Source organism: Haliotis rubra, unplaced genomic scaffold (assembly GCF_003918875.1).
Source record: "Haliotis rubra isolate DU_JTF1 unplaced genomic scaffold, ASM391887v1 Scf155, whole genome shotgun sequence".
Classification (NCBI taxonomy): domain Eukaryota; kingdom Metazoa; phylum Mollusca; class Gastropoda; order Lepetellida; family Haliotidae; genus Haliotis; species Haliotis rubra.
In genome coordinates, this window is record NW_025765503.1 from 1269400 (window position 1) to 1285211 (window position 15812).

Genomic DNA, 15812 nt, shown 5'->3' on the forward strand with positions numbered 1-15812 from the left:
CGTAAAACTAATCTTAGTCAGTCAGTCGTCTCATAACGTAGAAAGAATGCACATCCTACTGATCAGGTGGGAGGAGATGATTAATGTAGAAAGAATGCAATTCCTACTGGTCCGGCGGGTGGAGATGATTAGCGTGGAAAGAATGCAATTCCTACAGATCAGGCGGATGGAGATGATTAACGTCGAAAGAATGCAATTCCTACTGGTCAGGTGGGTTGAGATGATTAACATGGAAAGAATGCAATTCCTACTGGTCAGGTGGGTTGAGATGATTAGCGTGGAAAGAATGCAATTCCTACAGATCAGGTGGGGTGAGATGATTAACATGGAAAGAATGCAATTCCTACTGGTCCGGCGGGTGGAGATGATTAACATGGAAAGAATGCAATTCCTACAGATCAGGTGGGTGGAGATGATTAACATGGAAAGAATGCAATTCCTACAGATCAGGCGGGTGGAGATGATTAACATGGAAAGAATGCAATTCCTACAGATCAGGTGGGTGGAGATGATTAACGTGGAAAGAATGCAATTCCTACTGGTCAGGCGGTTGGAGATGATTAACGTGGAAAGAATGCAATTCCTACAGATCAGGTGGGTGGAGATGATTAACGTGGAAAGAATGCACATCCTACAGATCAGGCGGGTGGAGATGATTAACGTGGAAAGAATGCAATTCCTACAGATCAGGCGGGTGGAGATGATTAACGTGGAAAGAATGCAATTCCTACTGGTCCGGCGGGTGGAGATGATTAACGTGGAAAGAATGCAATTCCTACTGGTCAGGCGGGTGGAGATGATTAACATGGAAAGAATGCAATTCCTACAGATCAGGCGGGTGGAGATGATTAACATGGAAAGAATGCAATTCCTGCTGATCAGACGGGTGGAGATGATTAACGTAGAACGAATGCACATCCTACTGATCAGGCGGGTGGAGATGATTAACGTGGAAAGAATGCAATTCCTACAGATCAGGCGGGTGGAGATGATTAACGTCGAAAGAATGCAATTCCCACTGGTCAGTTGGGTGGAGATGATTAACGTGGAAAGAATGCAATTCCCACTGGTCAGGCGGGTGGAGATGATTAACGTGGAAAGAATGCAATTCCCACTGGTCAGGCGGGTGGAGATGATTAACGTGGAAAGAATGCAATTCCCACTGATCAGGCGGGTGGAGATGATTAACGTGGAAAGAATGCAATTCCCACTGGTCAGGCGGGTGGAGATGTGGAAAGGTGGAGATGATTAACGTGGAAAGAATGCAATTCCCACTGGTCAGGCGGGTGGAGATGATTAACGTGGAAAGAATGCAATTCCTACAGATCAGGCGGGTGGAGATGATTAACGTGGAAAGAATGCAATTCCCACTGATCAGGCGGGTGGAGATGATTAACGTGGAAAGAATGCAAATCCCACTGATCAGGCGGGTGGAGATGATTAACGTGGAAAGAATGCATTCCTACAGATCAGGTGGGTGGAGATGATTAACATGGAAAGAATGCAATTCCTACTGATCAGGCGGGTGGAGATGATTAACATGGAAAGAATGCAATTCCTACTGATCAGGCGGGTGGAGATGATTAACATGGAAAGAATGCAATTCCTACTGATCAGGTGGGTGGAGATGATTAACGTGGAAAGAATGCAATTCCTACTGGTCAGGTGGGTGGAGATGATTAACATGGAAAGAATGCAATTCCTACTGGTCAGGCGGGTGGAGATGATTAACGTGGAAAGAATGCAATTCCTACAGATCAGGCGGGTGGAGATGATTAACGTGGAAAGAATGCAATTCCTACAGATCAGGCGGATGGAGATGATTAACATTGAAATAATGCAATCCCCATTGATCAGGCGGGTGGAGATGATTAACGTGGAAAGAATGCAATTCCTACAGATCAGGCGGGTGGAGATGATTAACGTGGAAAGAATGCAATTCCTACAGATCAGGCGGGTGGAGATGATTAACGTGGAAAGAATGCAATTCCTACTGATCAGGCGGGTGGAGATGATTAACATGGAAAGAATGCAATTCCTACTGATCAGGCGGGTGGAGATGATTAACGTGGAAAGAATGCAATTCCCACAGATCAGGCGGGTGGAGATGATTAACGTGGAAAGAATGCAATTCCTACAGATCAGGTGGGTGGAGATGATGGAGAATTAACATGGAAAGAATGCAATTCCTACAGATCAGGCGGGTGGAGATGATTAACGTGGAAAGAATGCAATTCCTACTGATCAGGCGGGTGGAGATGATTAACGTGGAAAGAATGCAATTCCTACAGATCAGGCGGGTGGAGATGATTAACGTGGAAAGAATGCAATTCCTACAGATCAGGCGGGTGGAGATGATTAACATGGAAAGAATGCAATTCCTACTGATCAGGCGGGTGGAGATGATTAACGTGGAAAGAATGCAATTCCCACTGGTCAGGCGGGTGGAGATGATTAACGTGGAAAGAATGCAATTCCCACTGATCAGGCGGTGGAGATGATTAACGTGGAAAGAATGCAATTCCCACTGATCAGGCGGGTGGAGATGATTAACGTGGAAAGAATGCAATTCCTACAGATCAGGCGGGTGGAGATGATTAACATGGAAAGAATGCAATTCCTACTGATCAGGCGGGTGGAGATGATTAACGTGGAAAGAATGCAATGCAATTCTACTGGTAGGTGGAGATGATTAACGTGGAAAGGTCAGGTGGGTGGAGATGATTAACGTGGAAAGAATGCAATTCCTACAGATCAGGCGGGTGGAGATGATTAACGTGGAAAGAATGCAATTCCTACTGATCAGGTGGGTGGAGATGATTAACGTGGAAAGAATGCAATTCCTACAGATCAGGCGGGTGGAGATGATTAACGTGGAAAGAATGCACATCCTACAGATCAGGCGGGTGGAGATGATTAACGTGGAACGAATGCACATCCTACTGATCAGGCGGGTGGAGATGATTAACGTGGAAAGAATGCAATTCCTACAGATCAGGCGGGTGGAGATGATTAACGTGGAAAGAATGCAATTCCTACAGATCAGGCGGGTGGAGATGATTAACATGGAAAGAATGCAATTCCCACTGATCAGGCGGGTGGAGATGATTAACGTGGAAAGAATGCACATCCTACAGATCAGGCGGGTGGAGATGATTAACATGGAAAGAATGCAATTCCCACTGATCAGGCGGGTGGAGATGATTAACGTGGAAAGAATGCAATTCCTACTGATCAGGCGGGTGGAGATGATTAACGTGGAAAGAATGCAATTCCCACTGATCAGGCGGGTGGAGATGATTAACGTGGAAAGAATGCAATTCCTACTGATCAGGCGGGTGGAGATGATTAACGTGGAAAGAATGCAATTCCTACAGATCAGGCGGGTGGAGATGATTAACATGGAAAGAATGCAATTCCTACTGATCAGGCGGGTGGAGATGATTAACATGGAAAGAATGCAATTCCTACAGATCAGGCGGGTGGAGATGATTAACGTGGAAAGAATGCAATTCCCACTAGTCAGGTGGGTGGAGATGATCAACATGGAAAGAATGCAATTCCTACTGGTCCGGCGGGTGGAGATGATTAACGTTGAAAGAATGCAATTCCTACAGATCAGGCGGATAGAGATGATTAACGTAGAAAGAATGCACATCCTACAGATCAGGCGGGTGGAGATGATTAGGCGGGTGGAGATGATTAATGGAAAGAATGCACATCGGGTGGAGATGATTAACGTGGAAAGAATGCACATCCTACTGATCAGGTGGGTGGAGATGATTAACGTGGAAAGAATGCAATTCCTACAGATCAGGCGGGTGGAGATGATTAAGGTGGAAAGAATGCAATTCCTACAGATCAGGCGGGTGGAGATGATTAACATGGAGATGAAATGGAAAGAATGCAATCCCCACTGATCAGGCGGGTGGAGATGATTAACGTGGAAAGAATGCAATTCCTACAGATCAGGCGGGTGGAGATGATTAGGCGGGTGGAGATGATTGGAAAGAATGCACATCCTACAGATCAGGCGGGTGGAGATGATTAACGTGAAATAATGCAATCCCCTACTGATCAACGGGTGGAATGCGTGGAAAGAATGCAATTCTCACTGATCAGGCGGGTGGAGATGATTAACGTGGAAAGAATGCAATTCCTACTGATCAGGCGGGTGGAGATGATTAACGTGGAAATAATGCAATTCCACAGATCAGGCGGGTGGAGATGATTAACGTGGAAAGAATGCAATTCCCACTGATCAGGCGGGTGGAGATGATTAACATGGAAAGAATGCAATTCCTACAGATCAGGCGGGTGGAGATGATTAATATGGAAATAATGCAATTCCCACTGATCAGGCGGGTGGAGATGATTAACATGGAAAGAATGCAATTCCTACAGATCAGGCAGGTGGAGATGATTAACGTGGAAAGAATGCAATTCACACTAGTCCGGCGGGTGGAGATGATTAACGTGGAAAAAATGCAATTCCCACTGGTCCGGCGGGTGGAGATGATGATCGTTGAAAGAATGCAATTCCTACAGATCAGGCGTTTGGAGATGAATAACGTGGAAATAATGCAATTTCCACTGATCAGGCGGGTGGAGATGATTTACATGGAAATAATGCAATTCCCACTGATCAGGCGGGTGGAGATGATTAACATGGAAAGAATGCAATTCCCAGTTGTCAGGCGGGTGGAGATGATTAACATGGAAAGAATGCAATTCCTACAGATCAGGCGGGTGGCGATGATTAACGTAAAAAGAATGCAATTCCTACTGGTCAGGCGGGTGGAGATGATTAACATGGAACGAATGCACATCCTACTGATCAGGCGGGTGGAGATACAAATACAAGCACCCCAGGGAAATAATACCTACCTCAATGTTGTCGAAGGAGTAGAATCATCGCAAGCAAGAATCACATTTGAATATCCATACCAAGTACACAGGATTGTATGAGCGCTTTGCTTTGTGATCTGTTCGATTGTCATTTGAGAAGTTAATGAATAATGAGAACGGTACGATACTGTATGGATCACAACTTCTTTATTATACTATAATGCGGTATATAATCCCTATACCGTCGCATCAAAATATAATAAAGAAGTTATCATCGATAAAGTATGGTACCTTTGCTTAGTGTTTACAAAGCGCCGGTATGTGGGAACGGTGGGTGAACTGTCCGACTTAGTCTGCCATACAGACCCTGTATATATGTGTGATTGAACAACCCTGTTTACTGAGATAGGAATAGGAACTTTGACCTTTCTCAAGACGTGCACATTTATGCGTATATGCTCTTGAAAACCTTGTTTGGCAAGATGTGCCTTTCAATTTTGCTATTGTGTGCATGTTCATATTGTATTTCAGTTTTGAACATATGGTTTAAACATATTTATAGTCTCAGAGAATCTGGTTTGGTAAACAAGCAAAACATTGCTTTTATTAATACCTCACCGGTACATATATAATATAACAGAATACACAAGAACTGGATACACAAAAACGTCAAATTAATTCCTATCATAAGTAGTAACAAACTGTCACTGACGCCTTCGGCTAGGTGGATAAAACGGGACGCAAAAATCCCCGAATACACCGCATCACAATAGTAAACAGAATTTATCTTAACGAATGTTTAAAGACAGACAGACAGACAGATAGACATAGGTTATTAAAGTGTCCCATGTATGTAAACAAGATATAAAATACATATAAAATAAACGCATAATGCTTTACATACATCCAGCCTTAACAGGCTTATGAGACACTGTTATCTAGAGGGTCAAAATATACATCATAGAAAGATTTTTATAAAACCATATAAATACATAACCTTAGGCAAAAATATCTTAAATCTCTCTTCATGTAAATATAGCATGAAATTCAGTCATATATTTCACTAACATAGTATATTCCAGTCGATTTGAACCACTGCTTCACGGTTCACTGACTGCCGTGGATGCATATTTTCAAGGGTACAGCTTCATTAAGCCTTATGCAACCAACCATAAAATGTGCTGTTTTTAAAAGCGGTCTGTAACTTGGGAGGTCTATCTTATGTACATTCACGTGACACATAAATAAACTATTTTGTCTGTCTGTCTTATGGGAAGATACCGGTTTTTCCATGGGGCGGGATATAAATGATTTATTCTGCCTGATGATTTGTACAACACCACCAAAGCAGTGCACAACCGTGCACCCGGCATACATTGTATTTTGTTCGGTTGTAGAAAAGTAGAAAAAAGTCATAGGAAAAAAGTCATGGAAAAAAGTAATAGATTTGGGTAGGAAAAAAAGTCATAGGAAAAAGTCATAAACTCAAAAAAGGTCAGTATTGATAATGTATTTATTTAACAAGTCATAACAATATTATCATCAACAGCACTACCACATTTGAACCTAACTTATAAAATTAATGTAATCATTCAAGTAAAATACATGTCATCATAACACTTTTATTTAACTGAATGTTCCAGCCAATGCCGTGAAGAGTTTGGATCACAGTCTTACGGCCAGCGTGTCTTATATTAGCTGCTAGAAGGAAGTCATTTGAGTAAAAGCATTAACTGATAACCCCATGAGTTCACTAATCGGTGTGATATCGTCAAGCTCAAAGCTAGTTAAACAAACAATCATGTGACTTGTGACTTTTAATCCCACAATCCCACAATAATAATCTGTTCATTTCTCCTGTTTTGATAAGATCCAATTGCTTACAGCGTCACACTAAAGGAATAATTAACTTGAAAGTGAAATAGTATAAACAAAGTAAATAACTGGAGAACATGATGTTTTATAATAGTTATTTTTTCTATGTCTTTTTTTTCATGACTTTTTTTCCTATGACTTTTTTCCGTCCACCATTTGTTCAAGGTCACGTGAATCAATCAGAGATGGACAATCAGAGATGGACATTATTACATGAGGTAGGGTAAATATGCATTGTACGTGCTTAGGAACCTTGAACTTGCAGTTACATTTAATTATTTGTGTACAGATATTGGTCTAGAATAATTTATCAATTCGTTTAGTCTTGAAGATGTATTGATGCAGGGACTCTTGTTCTTGTTAATATTGTTGGTAGCTAGAGGTGTTCCTAATTTTCACAGTTTGGAGTGAGTGAGCCAGTGAGTTTAGTTTTAGGCTGCACTCAGCAATATTCCAGCTATATGGCGGCGGTCTGTAAATAATCGAATCTATACCAGACGATCCAGTGATCAACAAATTGAGCATCGATCAGAGCAGTTGGATGAGTGAGTTTACGCCACACTCAGCAATATTCCAGCCATATGGCGGCGGTCTGTAAATAATCGAGCCTGGACCAGACAATCCAGTGATCAACAGCATGAACATCGATCAGCGCACTTGGGAACCGATGACATGTGTCAACCAAGCCAGCGAGCCTGACCACCCGATCCCGTTAGTCACCTCTTACGATAAGCATGGGTTACTGAAGGCCAGTTCTAACCCGGACCTTTACGGGTTTCACAGTTTTGTCTTCTTGAGAGGGTACGTAAGTCTCAAAACATTTGGAGTAAATTTAGATATACCAGGTTTATAATAGTAGGATACTTGTGTTTTTAAGTGATGGCTAAATTTGTGCACAGTCGTGTTTTTAAGTGATATAAAGGGACCCTGTAAGTCCTTCTAGGTCGGGTGGGGTGAAGGGGTGGTATGGGAGCATTGAGGGGGCCAAGGCAGGCTGAGCGAGTGTAGTAATTGAGGGGCTATGGGCGGCCTTGACCGTGGAGTTTGTTATGGTTGGTACTTGAGAGGCGGCGGGGGTCGGTGGTGGCTGTAGGCGCGCGGACCTCGGAGGAGACAGTAGTTGTTGGGAGGTAGAGTTGGTGTGAAATAATGAAGGAATATAGAGGCGCGCGGACCTCTGAGAAGACAGGTGGTTGGGGAGAGAGGTGAAGTTATAGATGGCTTGATAGTGAGCAGAAAGTGGATCGAGATTGCTTGGTTGAGAGGTGGGCGCGGACGTCGGAGAGGACAGTCACGCACATATGGTGAATTTGGAGTGACTACATACCTATCCGTGAAACAATTAAGTAATGAAACAATAGGCGAGAGCTTTCAATACAACTGATAGCACATGACAGGTAATTAATGACAGATGGTCGGATTGGGGTGTGCTGATAGTTATAGTCCGGGAAAGCCACTTTTAAGAGAACAAGAGTTGAAAATGGTTTGGCTCAACCGGCAATGGGTATGGTTGAGTGATCGTGTGAATGTGGGTCTCCCGGCAATGCGCTATTAGCTAATCCATGTTACCGTAAATAATGCAGATGTTTTAATATCGTTCTTCGTTAGTCAAATAAAGTCAAAATGAGTTGAAATTTGTTTCATGATACTTATAAACATACACTCATTCATTTACAACCTCCAAAACATGAATTCTGATCGAATTATACATTCTCGCCCATGGGCCAACCTATTTTTCGGCGATGGGCGCGATTTTTTAATATCGTTCTTTGTTAGTCGAATTAAGTCAACATGAGTTGAATTTTGTTTCATGATACATATAAACATACACTCATTCATTTACAACCTCAAAAACATGGAAAAACATATATTTTGAGTAAAAGTCAATATTCTCGCCCATGGGCCAACCTATTTTTCGCCCATGGGCGAGATTTTTTAATATCGTTCTTCGTTAGTCGAATTAAGTCAATATGAGTTGAATTTTGTTTCATGGTACTTATAAACATACACTCATTCATTTACAACCTCCAAAACATGGAAAAACATGTATTTTGAGTAAAAGTCAATATTCTCGCCCATGGGCCAAAATGTTTTTCGCCCATGGGCGAGATTTTTTAATATCGCTCTAAATTAGTCGAATTAAGTCAATATGAGTTGAATTTTGTTTCATGATACTTATAAACATACACTCATTCATTTACAACCTCCAAAACATGGAAAAACATGTATTTTGAGTAAAAGTCAATATTCTCGCCCATGGGTCCAAAATATTTTCGCCCATGGGCGAGATTTTTTAATATCGCTCTAAGTTAGTCGAATTAAGTCAAAATGAGTTGAAATTTGTGTCATGATGCTTACAAACATACACTCATTCATTTACAACCTCCAAAACATGAATTCTGATCGAAATTATACATTCTCGCCCATGGGCCAACCTATTTTTCGCCCATGGGCGAGATTTTTTAATATCGTTCTTCGTTAGTCGAATTAAGTCAACATGAGTTGAATTTTGTTTCATGGTACTTATAAACATACACTCATTCATTTACAACCTCCAAAACATGGAAAAACATGTATTTTGAGTAAAGTCAATATTCTCGCCCATGGGCCAAAATGTTTTTTCGTCCTATGGGCGAGATTTTTAATATCGCTCAAAATTAGTCGAATTAAGTCAATATGAGTTGAATTTTGTTTCATGATACTTATAAACATACACTCATTCATTTACAACCTCCAAAACATGGAAAAACATATATTTTGAGTAAAAGTCAATATTCTCGCCCATGGGCCAACCTATTTTTCGCCCATGGGCGAGATTTTTTAATATCGTTCTTCGTTAGTCGAATTAAGTCAAAATGAGTTGGAATTTGTGTCATGATGCTTACAAACATACACTCATTCATTTACAACCTCCAAAACATGAATTCTGATCGAAATTAAACATTCTCGCCCATGGGCCACTGTTCGCCCATGGGCGAGCTAGTTGAAATTTAAAGTTTTTTCATTTTTTTTATCCTTGGCATATGTTCATTACAACTGCATGTTTAATTTGGTCAAATCCCTTGTCAGAAAGTGCCCACAGTGGGGAGAGTTTCTGGACCTTTGTGAGTCCAGAATTAAATTGTGACGTGTTTATGTGATTTATTATCATTTATGTTTCGATCATACATTCTTATATTGCGTTGTGATAGTTTAACCTGGTTCGTATTATTTTCTTCATCATATTACTATATATTATTGTATTTTTATGAGAGGGAATTTTAAGTTACATTTGCTATGAATATCATAAATCGCTGGCGCCTGGTTATTCCTTGCCACATAGCAGTCAATCTGTCTACTCATTTGTTGTATTTGATTGATGCATTTAAAATATAATGTAGAAATGATATTGAATTGCATCATTTGCTTCAAGGAATCGATCAGATGTGCTCGTTATCAAAGTAAAGTCAAAACTTCTTTCTGTAAGGTATACAGTGGAAGTTGACACCTTAATTGTTATGGGTAGACCAAAGAAATCATTTTTTTAGTTTCACCGCTCAAAATGCAACAAAGAATTCAACAGGTGGCATTAACCTCAACGAATGATCATAACAATGCTTATATCCTACGAAGGCAAACATATCGGGGATAATTTGTTTTCATGCGATATGCACCTTGTAAAATATCACTTTGTCATGGTGACATGACATCATGAACAATGTTATGACGTCACGTTGCTTCTAAGAAGCCGCCTTCTAAATACAACGATGGCGGGGAGCCTGCCTTTGTTGGAAAGTAGATTATCGCGTAATTTCCGCAGTTAAAGACTTCGGTAATAAATAGAAAATTATATTCGTGACCATAATATGCTAGGTTAACGACCTAAATATCGGTATATCCCTTCTCTGGTTCCGAAAATACGGAGATTTAGGCAGTTGTGTTGTAAACTGATATTTATCTTCTATAAAGTCGGCTATATTCAAACCATGAGAAATGTCGTCAAATAATGTCTGATGACAGTTACCAACGTCCCAGTAGTGTCCATATATTTTAGAAATCTATAACAATAGAGCACAACCTCACTATTTTTTTTGATAAATGACAAAGGATTAATCAACCATATTAAACGGTTTTCAGGCTTGAAGGACGAAGCTCATTAAAATCTATTGCCAGCTCCCTTTTAGAGACCGATAAAAGGGTTCGAAAATGTGGGTTATAAATGCATGAAAGTTTTTATTGTTGTTCATACCCGTTAGGCCTCCCGCCTCTACATGTATTTGAGATATAACCGTTAGAACCACCACCACCCCCTCTATGTCTTAAAGTATGCTAGATCTAACCGTTAGAACACACCACACCACTTTTCTGCCCATTTATTCAATTGGGCTAAATCATAGTTGAGAGTTGCTTCTATGGATTTTACATATTTTCCCGCAACACCGATTGATGTGTCATCGGCCAACATTATTGTGATATTTTGTAAATTTCCAGGCTAATCATTGATATATACAAGGAACACAAATTAACCAAGGGCAGATCCTTGAGGAACCCCTGCAGTAACATTTAGTTTTTCATAATGTTCCATTAACAGAGACACACTGTCGTCTATCAGGGCCCGGTTGTTCAAAACTCGGTTATCTTTTAACCAGCCGTTAAGTACATTTAACCGATCGACTGTTACCTAATAACAGAGGGTTATCTTGTTGTTCAAAACTCTGTTAACTTTTAACAGGCTGTTAACGTGACGTTAAGTTAACACACCTAAGGACCGCCGCTAACTTTTTAACAGTGTGGTTAACTCGCAAATGGCGTTCATGGCTAACACTGCTTTCATGATGCCAGTTCAGCAAAGAAACGATAGGGTGTATCGTGGACTGGACTTCGATATTGGAAATTATTCTGACGAAGAGTTACATACGAAACTGTATCTATGCACATCATAGGAACTAAAATACATGTTGTACAAGTACATGATGCCTACGTTTCATCTTTTAACACTTGCATCAGTCATGGCGTCAAGTTGCACAGAAACTTGACAGTTTCGTGTAAACACATCACATTCCTGTATTGTATCTATTTTTAATTTCCCATTTCTTGCTACTATGCTCTTTCCATGCAAATGGGTGTCTGAAAATTTGAGAAAATGCTACACAGTGTAAAGTCTGAAATTTTCTTTGTTTACATTTCAAACAGGTGTTGTATTTCGAGCACAGCAGTTGTTTCCACCCCCAATATCTTTCGTTTCACTTTATCTAGACACTTGGTATTGGTGCCAAAAAGACCAGTTGTAATTAGATTCTAAAATGTATGAGGAATTCAGTAGGGCTGGGACGAGTAGGAAACAATGGAATCGAGTACCCGCATGTACGTACCCGAATCGGAATCGAGTACCCGGAGATGTAAGAAATACATTCGGGTCATCTTTCTGAATATTCAATCACGATTTGACAGAGGTTATTGTAGAAAACTTGAACAGTTGGTAATAAGACATTAAAACTGACCTCAAGCTATTTAATTTACGTCTGTTTAACCAATATAGAGAGTAACACCATTACTTACATTCCTCGTTATAACAACGAACGTTTTGTTCCTGCTGCTACTGTAACTTAACTACTCACTGCACATGCACAGATAAATTACAGTCATTAAAACTATGCTTCATTAATCGGACAATACCAATGATGTAAAAACCCGAGAATTCCCGGGTTAGAATATGGATCTTCAGTAATCCATGCTTGTCGTAAGAGGCGACTAACGGGATCGGTTGGTCAGATTCGCTGACTTAGTTGACATATGTCATCGGTTCCCAATTGCGCACATCGATGCTCATGTTGTTGATCACTGGATTGTCTGGTCCAGACTCGTTTATGTACAGACCGCCACCATATAGCTGGAATATTGCTGAGTGCGGCGTAAAACTAAACTCACTCACTCACTCAATGATGTAAATGTGTGTTAAGTCAAAAATGAAAAAGACAAGCTATTGTCTGCCCTTGTCATTACAGAGCTCTCTCCCTTTCCGGATACTCGATTCCTACAAATAGGACTCGATTCCAGCTGTACCCGACCCGGATTCGAGTACCCGAGTACCCGTCCCAGCCTTAGAATGCAGTGATTCATTTGTCGCCGCTGAATATGAAATACAAGTGATGTAATTGGCGTTTCAATACCGGCCTTTGCGAAACGTGATTTTGTAAACACTATCCCAATAGGGTGCAAAGTGCACTTGGGCGTTCGTGTGAGTGTATTTATGAAAACATCTGAACACGATTCCAGGCTTATCGGCAACGTTTCAGAATTATTAGAGTTTTTATTAAAAACTGATATCATTGTTAATTAATATGCTATTTTGAAAGTCTATACTCCAAGTAGTTATCCGATTTTGTTTTGATAAGTCCGTCTGGCATCCCTTCCCATAGATGGATTTTAATTATATTTTTACTAATCATTTCAGCAATAGGCCTAATTTCTTTTTCATTCTTCGAATGTTTTAATTGAAGCAAATCATATTTTAAAAATGCTGTATTAATTGATGAAAACTTAGTTAGCATAAACATTGCTCTCGCAACTGATGTGTAGGAAAATAAACATAACATTATTATGTATCTATTTCTGTTGTGAGTGATATGCAGGCCTACTTCGTAGTCACTTTGATTAAATGTTATATTTGAATATCAAAACCTTTTTGTCACAGCGAACACAACACTATCTCTTGTCATATTACACGATAATATTTGGAATTTGTAACTTATTTTATAACAATATCTGAATGCTAATGTTATACACTGATAGGTTCATATAAGGAATACTATGGCACAATAGTATTTCTCTGCCGAATCGTTGCAGCGTTCTATAATACCCTTATGAAATATAATACATGTTTTTCCGTCCTTTGAAGACATTGAAAAGAACTATCTATGCATTAAATGGAGGTTCACCTGATTAATGAGTATCGAGGAAATTATGTTTATCTAGTGTTCGATAATGCACTTATGAAATATAATATATGTTTTCCGACCGTGAAGTCATTAACAAAAATTATGCATTTTCTGCAGTCACTTGTGAATTGAACTAAATGAAGGTTCATCTGATTAATGAGTATCGAGGAAATTATGTTCATCTATAAATTAGACGCAGCTTCATGTTTTTCAAGACATCTTTCCGGAATATGCGTCTGTGAAGGCGTTCAGATAATGACGATATTGCACAGTATTATTCATGAGATTCCTGTCAAAAGTAAGGTCGGATAATAGATCGATTTTAGCCTATACGATTACAGTTTGATTACTTGCACGTGGTGCTAGTAACATATTAAGTTTCTATTGGTATTGAATGCATATTTCAGATAAAAGCTATGGTATTAATTACACAACATCTATATTGTTTGATGTTAAAAGATTTGGCAATGTGTGTTCATACATTACAATTTTTGACAGACTTGGCAAATAATTAATAAATGATATTGATAGCATCTTCACGACTTGGCCATACAGTCATGACAATTTAAGGAGTGAAAAGTGAGCGATAGGTCTTGTGGGAATTCAAAGATTCATTAAGACTGTAGCCGTCTAAGCGTAACTGTGTGTAATATTTATACATTTTCTATCCACGGACAACATGCTTCTAATATTAATATTATTTTCATGGATTCATCATATTTTATCTATAGCTGTGCTATAGGTTTTCATTAAAATGTCTTTTTCTGTTGCTGGAATTGAAGTAAGTCTTTGAAATATAAATTATGCAAACGGCTGGAACCTTGTTTTCCAATACAAAACGTTCGTAACGCTACGACATTCGCATGCCTATGATAAACTATAGAGTTGGCCTCAACCATTGACTGGATTACATTCTCTTCGTCAGCAGAGAAATTTCGACTTCTCTTTTTCCTTGGGGTGCAGGCGACATTTTGCGTTTCCATTTTTGGTAAACCGGAAGTAAACAGAAAACGGAACTATGGGATATATGGAAGCTAACCAGTGACGTTAACCACACTGTTAAACTTTGACGGCGACGTTAGCTAACGGCAGGACAAACCATGTTATGAACAACGCATATTTAACGATAAGGATTTAACCGGCCGGTTAAGGATTTAACCGGCCGTTAGGAGTTAACCGGCGGTTAAGATAACCGAGTATTGAACAACCGGGCCCAGAGTTAGTTAACCAACTAAGTACGTTTCCACGAACACCATCATTTTCTAATTTGTGCAATAAACCTTTATGCCATGCCCTGTAAAAAGCTTTTGAAATATCACAAAACAGCATACAGTAAAGGTGGTGATTATCTAGGACTGAGCATATATTGTGATAAATGTCTATGTTGAGATGTAGTAGAATGACTAGCAGTAAAACCTGACTTGAATTTACTTAAAATGTTATGTTCATGGAAATGGTCGTGCACATGCTTTACCATTATTCTTTCAAGGATTTTCCAAAGGATGGGTAATAAACTAATAGGTCTGTAATTAGTTGGGTGGGATGCATCTCCTTCTTTCAAAATAGGAGTAACATTACCCGTTTTCCACAATGTAGGAAATACAGTCACTCAGTGATATATTATACAACAAACAAAGAGGTTCAGCTATAGATGTACAAATTCGTTTTAACACTCTCATGTTAATGCCATCAGGTCCATTAGATTTGTTTGTTGGTAAGGTCTTATCAGATACCTCCTTTTCGGTTACAATGACATTTGTTATACTGTTAACACAGCGATGGCTAACAGGTGGCAAAGTCTTGCCGCCATCAGTAACATTTGAAACAGATACAAAATATTCATTTAATGTTTGAGCTTTATCCAAATCTGTAAAAACTGAAGGTATCCCAGAATCATCAGTGACAAGAAGGGGAATGGGTCCCGATGAAGTAGTAACCACCTGATTGAGTAGACTGAGGTGATAAATAGTTATCAAAAGTAGATTAAAAGTTTCCCTTGGCTATTCTTTTTCAGATTATTTACTTTATTCCTTTGCTTTTTGTATTTAAATAGCTCAGAAGTGTTCAGAGATCGAAATGCTTTTTTCCTTAGACGTTCTCTTTTCTTTTAAGTATTTTACGAGGGGCGTTGAAAAAGTAGTCAAACTAACTATATTCTCGATGTCCAATGTT